The 12,838-nt window shown below is 43.9% G+C and overlaps 1 protein-coding gene across 1 annotated transcript in view; it reads right to left on the bottom strand.

Annotated features, from left to right (window-relative positions):
* LOC133058745 (placenta-specific gene 8 protein) overlaps positions 1 to 6,223 on the bottom strand; it is a 31,155-nt gene extending 24,932 nt beyond the window's left edge. Inside the window, exon 1 of the mRNA XM_061145650.1 lies at positions 6,082 to 6,223. The gene's annotated coding sequence lies outside the window, so the exon portion shown is untranslated. The remainder of the gene's footprint in view (positions 1 to 6,081) is intronic.
* Positions 6,224 to 12,838: the final 6,615 nt, after the last annotated feature.

Here is a 12,838-nt window from a genome sequence, read left to right as displayed (position 1 = left end):
AAGGAAAGCCCCCATAGGACTTAGAGCAAAAAATACAAAAGCAATCTATCACAAAAGCTGTAAAAATATATATATATTCCCAAATCCTAGTAGTATACGGTGTAAATATAGCTGTAATATTTCTGAACTCTGGTTGCTTTTCCCCCTTATAATTCTTAGGAACCATCCTAAAGAATTTCTTTTTTTCGTATAAAGCACTATAAAATGCACTCAGAATAGTGAAGTCGCTCAGTCGTGTCCAATTCTTCGCGACCCCATGGACTGTAGCCCACCAGGCTCCTCGGTCCATGGGATTTTCCAGGCATGAATACTGGAGTGGGTTGCCATTTCCTTCTCCAGGGGATCTTCCCAACCCAGGGATAGGTGAAGCTTATTTAAAATTTATCAGGTTTGTATTTTTTATATACATTAAGGTGGCTTTTTATTTTGGTTTTGATTTTTTTCCAATGTGCCATAATGACTTTTTCCCCCCCCATAATGACTTTTTACTGCTCTTTTACAATAAAACGGAGACGCTAACCACTGTGGATCTCTTAGCAAACAATGCGAAAGAAGGTTCTAGCAAGTGAATGAAAAGCAGGGAGGGGTGGTGGTGGTAGTGGGCGTGTGTTATTTGTGGGTCTCTTTGTGTAGGGAGGAGGTGTCTGTCTTCAAGGGTAGGTTCATCAGGCGAGGGAAGATGGGAACTTGCCTCTCTGCCTGGGCTCTGGCTCCCTTGCAGGGAGGAGGGTCAAGGGGGGCCGGGACAAGGGCAGGACAGAGTGTGTGCCGAGGGGTAAGGTCCGCGTTAGGCTGAACCAAGTCATCAAACCATCACTGCCCGTCAACAGCCTCGGGTTTGCCCTTTAGGGCTGAGAACTCGCTCGCCTGCATTTCCAGGGCCCGGGGGAGGTGTGGTCTCCGCGGGGAGGGAGGGCGAGGTGGGCTTCTCCCCTGGGTGACTGCCCGCCTTTCAGGATGGAGAGTGCCCGCGGCGTGCGGTGTTCACAAGGCACCCACATTCGCGCTCCAGGATGTGGGTTGTGCACGCGCCTTTCTCCTCTGCTGGGGCGCGACCTTGACCTTTTTGCCCCGGGGGCAGCCAACGGGGAGCCGGAGCGCAGGGTCAGAGGCGATCAGGGCCAGGCTGGCTCCAGGCGGCTGCACCTTCGGGGCCGCGGGGGAGGGTATCAAGGCCAGGACCCGGGCTGGTCCCTGTCCCGGAGAAAGAGATTGGGGCCCCACTCCCTCATGGCCCCCTGTCGCTCTGTCCGCAGGAGCCACCCAGCCTCACCTGGCATTTATAATACATTTTTAAAAGTTTTCATCAGATGAGTGGACTGATCAGCTCTCTTCTGATCAGGAAATAGACAGAAATATCATCACCAGCACCCTACTCCTGGCCCTGCTGACTTTAGCACCCCTTAAGCGGGCTTCCCAGGTGGCATGACTTTGGTAAAGAACCTGCCTGCCAATACAGGAGACCCAGATTTGATCCCTAGGAAAGGAAGATCCCCTGGAGGAGGGCATGGCAACCCACTCCAGTATTCTTGCCTGGAGAATCCCATGGACAGAGGAGCCAGGCAGGCTGTGGCCCGTGGGGTGGCAAAGAGTCATACATGACTGAAGCGACTTAGCGCGCACACGCAGGCTGGCCTCAGATGCTACTTCCTGCCACGTGTCTATTTTTTTTTTTTAATAACAAGAAGCAACCACAACTTTCAAAACAAATTCCTTCTGTGGATTCATGACAAAGAAAGTAAACAAATTGTAGTCATGCCATTTCTGTTGCACACCTTTTTTTTTTTTTTAAACAATAATTGTCTTGATTTTAGGAAAAGGAAGCTCCCAATCCTGCATGTAAGCTCTACCAGGGCAGGGAATATGTGGGCTTTGTTCGCTAAGGTATGTCCAGAGCTCAGTGGAGGGGCTGGCACACAGTAGGTGCCCATTAACACACCTGGTACTAGTCTCTCAACGTGTCATCTGGCTACAACTGGAGTGCATCAGACACAGCCTAGCGCTCATCCCTGGAAACCACTTAAGCAGTGGCAATTCTTTCCAGAACTCCTTAGACTGCCTGGCAGCCCACATTCCAAACCTCAGTACTCACATGACAGAAACCATCATTTTGAGTGATGGCTTTCTGTATGTGGGGCCTTGGGAAGAAGGGGCATTGCAGGAAATGCTTGCTTTAAAAAAAAGTATGTTTGAATTTTCTTTGGCCTTTCCCTTTTATCCTCAAATATCAAAACAAAACAACCAGGAAAGGCTATACAAAATGTTGCACATTTCCTCTCTTTAGAGCGGAGAACCGAGCAGAGAGTGTGGTTATCACTAGGTTGCTGGCTGATAGATATTTTTAACTACCTTTATAATTTTGTACATTGTCTGAAAAAAGCTTTATTTTACAATTAGCAATTATTCCTTTTATAATCAAAGCAAGAAATACCCATTTTGGAAACAAAAAGAAAATGCAGTGGCCAAAAATAGTGTATAGGTTTGCACCGATTATCCTATAGCTGTCTGAATGTTTTTCTCCTTAGACCCTAGCTAATGCCTGAAAACAGCTGGCATTCATGAATTTCACGAAATTCAAGAATGAATGAATGAATTGATATGCTTCCCATGATCTCTCTCTCAGGAAAAATATGTTTGTTTGTTTGTTTGACTGATTCATGCTCAGTCGTGTCTGACTCTTTGTGACCCTGTGGACTGCAGCCCACCAGGCTCCTCTGTCCATGGAATTTTCCAGGCAAGAATACTGGAGTGGGTTGCCATTTTCTCCTGCAAGGGATCTTCCCGACCCAGGGACTGAACCTGCGTTTCCTGTGTCTCCTGCTTTGCAGGTGGATTCTTTACCACTGAGCCTTGGGGAAAACTTATGCTGTGATTTTTAATATAATTATATGAATATTTCATTATAATTTTCTGGAGATTTCAGAATAAAGACTTGCCTGCAGTTATCTAGCCATCCTTTCCTTTCCTCGACTGCCTTCACTCAGTATATAATTTATGTATTTGTGTATTCAGATTGGCTGCTGCTAACCCTGAAAGCAGAGACCGGAGCATCCTCTGAGTGCTTTTGAAGTCCACCAAGGGTAATCTGAATATTTTGTAGCCAGCAGCTGTGTGCTTTCCGCCAGTTAGTTTGTTCGAAAGTTTACCTCCTCAGTGTAGGGGCCTAAACAGTTTTTAGTCCCAAAGTCAAAGCTTTGGTTGGTTTCTGTTTCTTTCACTTTTTTTGACTTCCTCTCTTGAATATGAAACATGGTGGGGCCCCCAGTGCGCCTGTGGACTTCAGCACAGAGAACCAAGCAGAGAATGGGGGCCCCAGGAGGTTTCAAATTTCATTTCTCGGGAAGGTTTCCTATAGCCTTGGGGAAGCTTGCTCCATCCAGTCTGGCTCAGCACAAACTGCAGTAAGAACCAGCATCCCAGACTTCTTTTTTGACCAATGTAGCTTATTCTGAAAAAGATCTTGCATCTTCTCACATGAGAGTTCTTACTCAAGAACTTACTCAAGTTCTTACTTACTCGACTCTCTGATAGTCATCAAGGGGGAGAGAAAACAAACACACTTACTTCTCTGAGGCTTCAATAGCATTTCACAACTCCAGGGATCCTTTAGGTTGCCAATAAAATATAAAAGAAAAACACAAAACATCCAAACAACTGCAAATCTCGTTGCTTCAGCCATTAAGTCCCTGACAATGTTTAACTGTAACCCCTCAAGGTTAAAGATCAACAGGAGGAGTTGAGGGCAAGATAACAAAAGACAACTTCCCCAAAATCACTTTAGTGACTGGCAATGTTTCTAAGAATTTCTGGGACCTTGTCTATAAGCCTATCTCCTCTGTTCAGTGGTCTTCAATGCCTCAGTGTGTAAAAGCCGCTTGGAGAGGTTGTTCACGATGTAGATTCCTGGACACTGTCTCCAGAGACTGTGATTTATGTGGGCTGGGCTGGGGTCCAGGAATCTGACTGAGAACCCCCAGGCCTGCTGCCCCATCTGCCGTAGGGTGCAGTCATGTAGAGTAATGTAGCCCTTCTGCATAGACCCACCTTGGTGAGAATCCGAAAAAAAATGCCTTCCTCTTCTCCAGGCAGATGCAGTCATGTTAGGGCCTCCATCTGGTCAAGGAGCACAGGCTGAACTAGCCCCGCTCAGCCCTGGGCTGCGTGCCCATGCATCTCAGGAGAATGGGGCATCAGTGACTTTACCACGGACACTTTGTAACCCACATCTCTGGGCTTTTTTTTTTTTCCCTCTGGGCTTTTTATTTCTCTTCTGTTAAGAACTTCCCTGGTGGTCCAGTGGTTAAGCATCTACCTATCAGTATAGGGGACCGGGTTTGATCCCTGGTCCAGGAAGATTCCACATGCCAAGGGGCAGCTAAGACCATGTAGCAACTATGGAAGCCCGTGCACCCTCGAACTCTTCAAGAGAAGCCACTGGAATGAGAAGCTCGTGTACCACGACTAGAGGGTAGCCCCTGCTTGCCGCAACTAGAGAAAACCTGTGCAGCAATAAAGACCCAGCCCAGCCATAAATAAATAAAAATTTAAAAAATAAAAAGAATAACTGCCAATACAGGGCTTCCCTGGTGGTCTGATGGTTAGGAATCCGCCTTCCAATGCAAGTCACCCGTGTTTGATCCCTGGTCAAGGAACTAGGATCCCACATGCCGCGGGGCAAAATAAGTGTGTGGGCCACAACTAAAGAAGCACGTGCTCTGCAACTACTGAGCCCTTGCACTCCACACACGAGTCTATGCTCCACACCATGAGGAAGAGCCCATGTGCTGCAGTGAAGACCCAGGAGAGCCGAAAACAAAAACCAAGAATAACTGCAGATCAAACCCACTTTAGCAAACACTACTGGGTGCCCAATGTGTGAAGTGTCTGTCTTTGATTTAGCGGGGGTTCAAGAGAGTCTGTAGTTCCCTCTCCATGGTCAGCAACTCTGCCCATCGCTGAGTGACTACATGGTTGTTGCATTTCTTGCCAACTTTGATCCCACAGGGCAGAGTGAGTGATGAAAGAGTTGACGGAGGCCACTCAGGAAAAAAGGTAGAATGGAGGCAGGAGAAATTGAAATGAGGATCTTGGTGGAGAGGCTTGGAAGAGAGACTGGGACTCCTTTCTTCAGAAGACTCCTTTCATGGGATGACCTCAATGGCCAGAAACCTTGCAGAATTTGGTTCACCATTTAAACATCCTCATTTCACCCATTAGTAGTCACAATTAATCTTATACCTGTTTTTCCAGCCTTGGAACACGTCATCTTTCTAAGAACAGCCCCTTATCTTGAAAAGGATAGCCCCTTATCTTTCTAATAGTATTAATATACTACACTAATTGCATTAATATTAAACAATATATAGCTTCAATTTTCCTCTTCTTTCTGGTGTTTATTGATGTTAAATTTTTTTTTTATTTTGATGAAAGCATTTTCATCTCGTAACTTCTCATCTTGAGAGCTCACAAATGTATAGTGAGAAATGGTCTCTTTCTTTACACATATAAATAAAGCACTAGAATTTAAGTTTGAGGAATTCTAGAGTGTTTTCCTTACTTTCTTACCAAAACTTCACATTCAAGGATTCTCAGGATTTATTCTCGTTCGTTCATTATTCTCATGATTTAGCTAAATCTACAAAATTCCATCTTCTGTTTTCAAGCAGAATAGTTTCAAAACCCAAGTTTCAAAAACCAAGCAAAATATTTACAAAATACAAAGACATTAGACCAGCGCAAGTAAACATACCTATGTATGAAATAAACAGTGAAATTCATGACCCAGGTATAGACACAATGCCTAATGTATGTTTCCTGCTGAAAGCAGTATCTGATAATTCAAGACTACCTTATGAAAAGTGTGGCATCTCACACATGCTTGGCACACATTAAATATGAATCAATTTACTACAATTAAAACAATTAGACAAGAAAACATTGGTCCTTCTGCTGAACCTCAAATAAAAACATTTCTCTATATTTGAGAAATAGAAACAAGGAAATCAAATACTTTTAAAGAGAACTTTCTTTTTTAAGTGCTGAGATAAGTTTTAAAGAAATGCTTCATTTCAAAGTACTTACAGTTAAGAAATTGGTCTGGGCAGCTGTGTCTTGTGGCTTAGAGAATCTCACTAGAAGTGAAAGACGCAGGAAAGAAGTGTATTCAACTGCAGTTTGTTTTAGTCAAAGTACATATTCAGCGGTTTTTTACTGGCCAATGAAATCCAGGCAGAATAATTTTCAAAGTATGTTTCTTTTTCCTTGAAACTGAAACTATTTTTTTAAAAAAAATGTGTTCCTTCTCCTACCTTTTATCAAGTACACTCATATATCTTTTTAAGGTGAAAACAGATTTGATTCATTATATAATTTGATTGATTTTACCTGCCTGGCAAAACTTAGCGATTTTTAAATTTTATCCTTTAACTCAATAAATAAGATTTGGTATGTATTTATTGCCATTTTTAAACTGGGGAGCTTAGGTAGTGTTAAGAGAAAACAAGCTATTGGGAATTCTGTATCTAATCAGACACTGAGTTTTTTCTTCTGCCTCTTTGGACTCATTTGTTTTCCCTTGTTGTTGTTATTTAGTTGCTAAGTCATGTCTGACTCTTCACAACCCCATGAACTGTAGTCCACCAGGCTCTTCTGTTTATGGGATTCTCCAGGCAAGAATATAGGAGTGGATTGCCATTTCCTCCTCCAGGGGGTCTTCCCCACCCAGGGATCAAAACTGTGTCTCCTGCATTGGCAGGCGGATTCTTTACCACTGAGCCATGTGGGAATACTTCAGGCACTGTACTAAATGCTTTTTTTTTTTTTAATTAAGTATTTATTTATTTTGGATTTGGCTGCATTGGGTCTTTGCTGTCACATGTGGGATCTTTAGTTGTGATATGTGTCAACTTAAAAAGATGCACAACATGAGAGTTGTTATTTAAGTTTTCTTTGGGGCAAAATGAGGACCACGGCCCAGGAGACAGCACCTCAGATAGTGCTGAGAAACTGTTCCAAAGTGACAGGAGGGACGGTCGGTATGTATGTGACTTTGGTGAAGGGGGAGTTCATGCAATCAGGCACTTACATTTGCAAAAGTTTTCTGCAAGTCACAAGGAGCTGATGTCCCCATGAAGGGATTTAGTGCTTTTCTAGAGATTAGGAGATGCAAGGATTGGGCTCAGAAAATCTGTTCCTGAAAATATTTAACTCTCTGAAGACCTGTTCTGCCAGTTTTCTCAAAACACAGAGTGCCCCATTCCTGAATTCCCTTCAGGGTGTGTGGAAGGTCAAGAGCTGCTGCAGCATAGAAATCAGTTCCTGCAGAAGTGAAGTGAAGTGAAGTGAAAGTCGCTCAGTCGTGTCTGACTCTTTGTGACCCCATGGACTATACTGCCCATGGAATTCTCTAGGCCAGAATACTGGAGTGGGTAGCCTTTCCCTTCTCTAGGGCATCTTCCCAACCCAGGGATCGCACCCAGGTCTCCCACATTGCAGGCGGATTCTTTACCAGCTGAGCCACAAGGAATTCCTGCAGAGGCAGATGGCAAATGACAACTTGTAGCTGACACATATGAACTTTCAGTTGCAGCATGTGGATCTAGTTCCCTGATTAGGGATCAAACCTGGGTCCCCGGCATTGAGAGCACAGAGTCTTGGCCACTGGACCACCAGGGAGGTCCTCTAAATGCTTTTCATGTGTTGATTTATTGAATTTTCCTCACAATTTTGTATGTAAAATTGTGTGGCAGCTCAGTGGTGAAGAATCAACCTGCAATGCAGGAGATGTAGGAGATGTGGGTTCAATCCCTGGCTTGGGAAGAACCCCCGGAGGAGGAAATGGCAGCCCACTCCGGTATTCTCGCCTGGAGAATCCCATAAACAGAGGACCCTGGTGGGCTACCATCCATGGGGTCTCAAAGAGTTGGACATGGCTGAGCGGCTGAACAAACACACACAATTCTGTGGGGTAGGTATGATTGTCACCTCCATTTAACTCGCAAGGAAACTGAGTCACAGCAATGTTAAGTGGCTAGAAGGTGGCAGCTAGGAACTGGCTGACACGGGACTCTAGTCTTTGTCTGCTGAGGTCTACACCGCATCCCTCCCCTTACAGTCTGCTCTAGAGAGAAAGATCTGCCATTCCATACAACCTCAGAGGGAATGAAAAGACTGGCCACTCTCATTTCTGAAAGACTTAAATTATGAATCAGACATCAAAATGTTATGAAGTTATTTCAAAAAGAAGAAGTTCAAGTGTAAAAAAAAATTATATGGAAGTTGGATGTGATGTAGTAAAAGGAACCATCATTTGTGTGAGGCGAGAGCAGGCCTTCCTACTTGGTAAGATTATCAGGCCACCTGGATACAACCAATTAGCTTTCGCTTAACACTGACCAATGTTTGCCAATTAGGACCAATTAGCTTTCACTTAATACTGACTGCTGTTTGCCAATTAGGAAATTAGGAATGGGGCAGAAACCCCCAGGAAATTCCCGCGCGCAGGAAAGTTTTGACCAATGAAATTGCTTTGCAAACGTGTAACCAATCCGCTTCTCACCCTATAAATTTGTGTAACAGCTTGGGCTCGGGGCTCTCTGACCCGCACCACTGCGTTGGTTGCGGCAGAGAGTCCTGGCTCGAGTCAGTAATAAACTTCCCTTCTTGCGAGTTGCATTGTCTTGGAGGCCTTCTTTGTTCCCGCCCGGGGATTCGGACATCGGGCATAACAGTTTGTAGCTGAGCTAATGCGGAATAAAATCCTGGTTGTGCACCTTGATAGCTGTGAGGCCTCTGGAAGTCAACTCAGAATGTAAACTTTGGTTTCCTTACCTCTAAAATTAGAAGACTAGCCTTTTTGACCAACATCTTAGCAAGGTGGCAGAGGTAGCGTCTGCTCTTTCAGCTTCACTGTGCCCCTCAAGGATGACAACAAGAAGAAAGATGCTGGAAAGTCGGCCAAGAAAGACCCAGTGAACAAATCCAGGGGCCAGACCAAGAAGAAGAAGTGGTCTGAAGGCAGAGTTCGTGACAAGCTCAATAACCTAGTCTTGTTTGACAGAGCCACATACAGCAAACTCTGTAGCAAACGTCTCAACTGTTGGGTTGACTAACTGGAGAAGTGCCCCAGCTTTCCCTTGCTTTTCATGACTTTGACTTGTTTGAAGAGTATCTATGCGGAATTAACCTCTTCTTCAAGGAGCCCTAGGTTCTTTCACCGGAGAATGGTATTTCAAAAAGATCTGTTTTAGGCAAGCTCATGGCTGTTGGATTCTCATTGCTTTTAGGGTCCTTTAGTAAAGAGAAGAGACATATGTATATTTACTTATACACATGAGTGAATATGTATACATGTACGTACATCCATCACTATCAATCAAAACCATGACTTCATACTGATACTTCTAATTCTAATCCAATTCCATGAGGTTTAATTCTAGCTTTCCTCCTTGTCTTATTTTAAGTTATTTTTCAGACAATGAAAAAGTGAGCTCCCGTTTTCTACAATGTATTTATTTACTTATTTGTTCACTCCTAGTATGTACACAGGATGCTTTCAGAATTGCTAACCCATACTTCTGTGAGCAGCCAATGTACCAACTAGACTACAGTTGTGTACAGTTCTTTTGTTTTTACCTTTACAGGGTCAGGTCAAAGTACTGTTTTCCAAAGTTACTTAGGTTATTTCTTTTCTTTCCTGTCCACTTTGATGTGGTTACTCAGAAAACGGTTACTCCCTCTTCATCTCTGCTGTCCTATTCCCATCCTCCTCCCACCTTCTTTTCCTACCCATCCGCTGTAGGTAACCAGTCTCTTTAGTTTCTGGTTTATCTTCTTTTATCTATGTTGTACTCATGTGGAGAGGAACTGACATCTAGCACATAGCTACAACTTTGAACAATTTTGTGAATAGTCCCAAAACTGCTGAACTGCACTCTAAAAGGGTGAATTTTACATGTGAGTCGTCTGTCAAATTTTAGAAAGCTGTGAGTTAGAAATCTTTTTCATTCTTAAAAAGAAAACAGTTGGAGCTATGTTCTGTACGGAATGCCGTTTTCTAGTCAGCATCTGGAATAATTGGAGCGATTATTCATAGCAAACAGAGGGCCAGTTTCTTTTGAAACTGTAATTCATATTCTTCTAGCCAGAAAATTGGCTACTGTATAAAAATTTTCGTAGAAAAATTGAGCAGTTTCCGATGTGAATGAGGGCAAAGCATTTCTCTTTCTCAGGGTTTTCTCAGGGCCTGGGTAAACGAATCCTGGCTTCCTTTGCTTTGCTCTGGCCTCATTGTTACAGACATTGTTAGAAATCATGGCAGCTCTCCAGGAGCAGTCATATCTTGTCCTAGGAAGACGGCTGCCAAAGATTTTTTCGGTTTACGAATTCTTTTTTTTTAGCTATAGTATACAAATGATTAAGCTTCCTGTGGAGAGAAGACTAAGAGTCTGTGACCTCTGACTGAGGAGGAACTGGCCGGCAGAGTTAGGGCAGCACAGGGAGGGGTCCAGCTCACATAATTATCTCTTTCCTGGGGAAGGACAATGAACGAGCAAAGACCAGATGATTTACAACACACTTCAAGGAAAAGAACAGTATATTTTAAAAAATCAAAACAGGTTTTTATTATTTAAAACTTTTTTAATTTTAACTTTTTTAACACCAAAAACAATTTTGTATTGGGATATAGCCAATTAACGGAGAAGGCAATGGCACCCCACTCCAGTACTCTTGCCTGGAAAATCCCATGGATGGGGGAGCCTGGTGGGCTACAGTCCATGGGGTCGCTAAGAGTTGGACACAACTGAGTGACTTCACTTTCACTTCTCACTTTCATGCATTGGAGAGGGAAATGGCAACCCACTCCAGTGTACTTGCCTGGAGAATCCCAGGGACGGGGGAGCCTGGTGGGCTGCCATCTATGGGGTCGCACAGAGTCGGACATGACTGACTGACCTGACTTAGCAGCAGCAGCATAGCCAATTAACACTGTTGTGGTACTTTCAAGTGAAGAGCAAAGGGGCCCAGCCATATATATACACGTATCCATTCTCCCCCAAACCTCCCTCCCATCCAGGCTGGCACATAACAATGAGCACAGTTTCTCGTGCTATACAATAGGTCTTGTTGGTTATCCATTTCAAATATAGCAGTGTGTACATGACCTTCCAAAAGCCTCTAACCTCTCCTGTCCCTCTGGCAACCATAAGTTCGTTTTCTAAGTCTGTGAGTCTGTTTCTGTTTTGTAAGTTCATTTGTATCATTTCTTTTTAGATGTCTCATTTAAGGGACTTCATATGATATTTCACCTTCTCTGTCTGACTTACCTCAGACAGTGTCAGTATGACACTCTCTAGGTTCATCCGTGTTGGTGCTAATGGCATTAGTGAAAGTTGCTCAGTTGTGTCAGACTCTTTGCGACCCCATGGACGGTACAGTTCATGGAATTCTCCAGGCCAGAATACTGGAGTGGGTAGCCTTTCCCTCCTCCGGGGGATCTTCCCAACCCAGGGATTGAGCCCAGGTCTCCCGCATTGCAGATGGTTTCTTTACCAGCCGAGCCACCAGGGAAACCCAAGAATACTGAAGTGGGTAGCCTATTCCTTCTTCAGCGGATTTTCCCGACCCAGGAATTTAACCAGGGTCTCCGGCATTGCAGGCAGATTCTTTACCAGCTGAGCTTCCAGGGAAGCTCATGCTAAAGGCATTATTTCATTCTTTTTAATGACTGAATAATATTCCATTGTATATATGTACCAATGAGGAGAAGATCAATATTACAAACTCAGTTTCTGTGGAAATATATTTCTGTGCTTAGATGCACATTCAGCCCAGCTCATGCCAGCAATCTGTCAGTTTATATTTGGTGGACATACATTTCCAGAAGGTTGCAATTGAGAACATCGTTTCATGATAAATGAGGAGGTACTATAAGAGGTTGTGACGTTTGTTTCCCTGTATCTTATTGAGGGGCTTCTAACTGCGGGTTAAATGCCTGTCCTTTAGCTAGAAGATGACTCTCCCTTTCTTGGGGGAATCTGGTCTCCATACTCAATGGCTGCAGACTTGTAGACAGGCCCAACTTTCTTCATGAAAGGTAGCAACTCTCCTTAGGGAGAGGCCGTGTATAGGCTGCAGGTAACAGAACCCACTTACTTACCCCCTTTTCCCCAAGCAGAATATAAGAAACAAGAGCCTGAGACAGGGATTTTAACAGCCTTTCCAAATGTCTAGAACCAGGGACTTGGATAATGTTGTAATCTCTTTTTGTTTCACCTTTGTTCTTTTTTTAACTGTGTTCTGGCCTTGTTTGAAATAGGAAGTGGGTGTGTGGCTCAGGGTAGACAGAAATCATATCACATGATGGGATTCCTCCAGACACGCTAGAGTGGAAGCTGCAAAGATTCCACCTGTGGTAGGACAGTGTCAATGAAAATAATCAATGAACAATCCCTAAAGAGTGTTATTTGAGCCCAACTACAGACTAGCCCAGAAGTCAGTTTCCCAGAGAACTCTTGAGATGCTGCTCCAGAAAAACATGGTTTCCAGCACAGTTTTGTATCTTCTTAGAACAAAGAACATTAAATGGGACTTCTCTGGTGGGCCAGTGGTTAAGAATCTGCCCGCTAGTGCAGGGGACACAGGTTCAATCCCTGGTCCAAGAAGATCCCACATGCAGCAGGGCAAGTAAGCCTGTGAGCCAAATTACTGAGCCCATGTGCCCTAAAGCCCATACTCTGAAACAAGAGAAGTCACTGCAATGAGAAGCCTGACCACTGCAACTAGAGAGTAGCCCCCACCCCAGTCACCACAACTAAAGAAAGCCCTTGTGTAACAAAGA

Source organism: Dama dama, chromosome 6, assembly GCF_033118175.1.
Source record: "Dama dama isolate Ldn47 chromosome 6, ASM3311817v1, whole genome shotgun sequence".
In the NCBI taxonomy this organism is placed as follows: Eukaryota; Metazoa; Chordata; class Mammalia; order Artiodactyla; family Cervidae; genus Dama; species Dama dama.
This window is presented reverse-complemented; position numbering and strand designations above follow the sequence as displayed.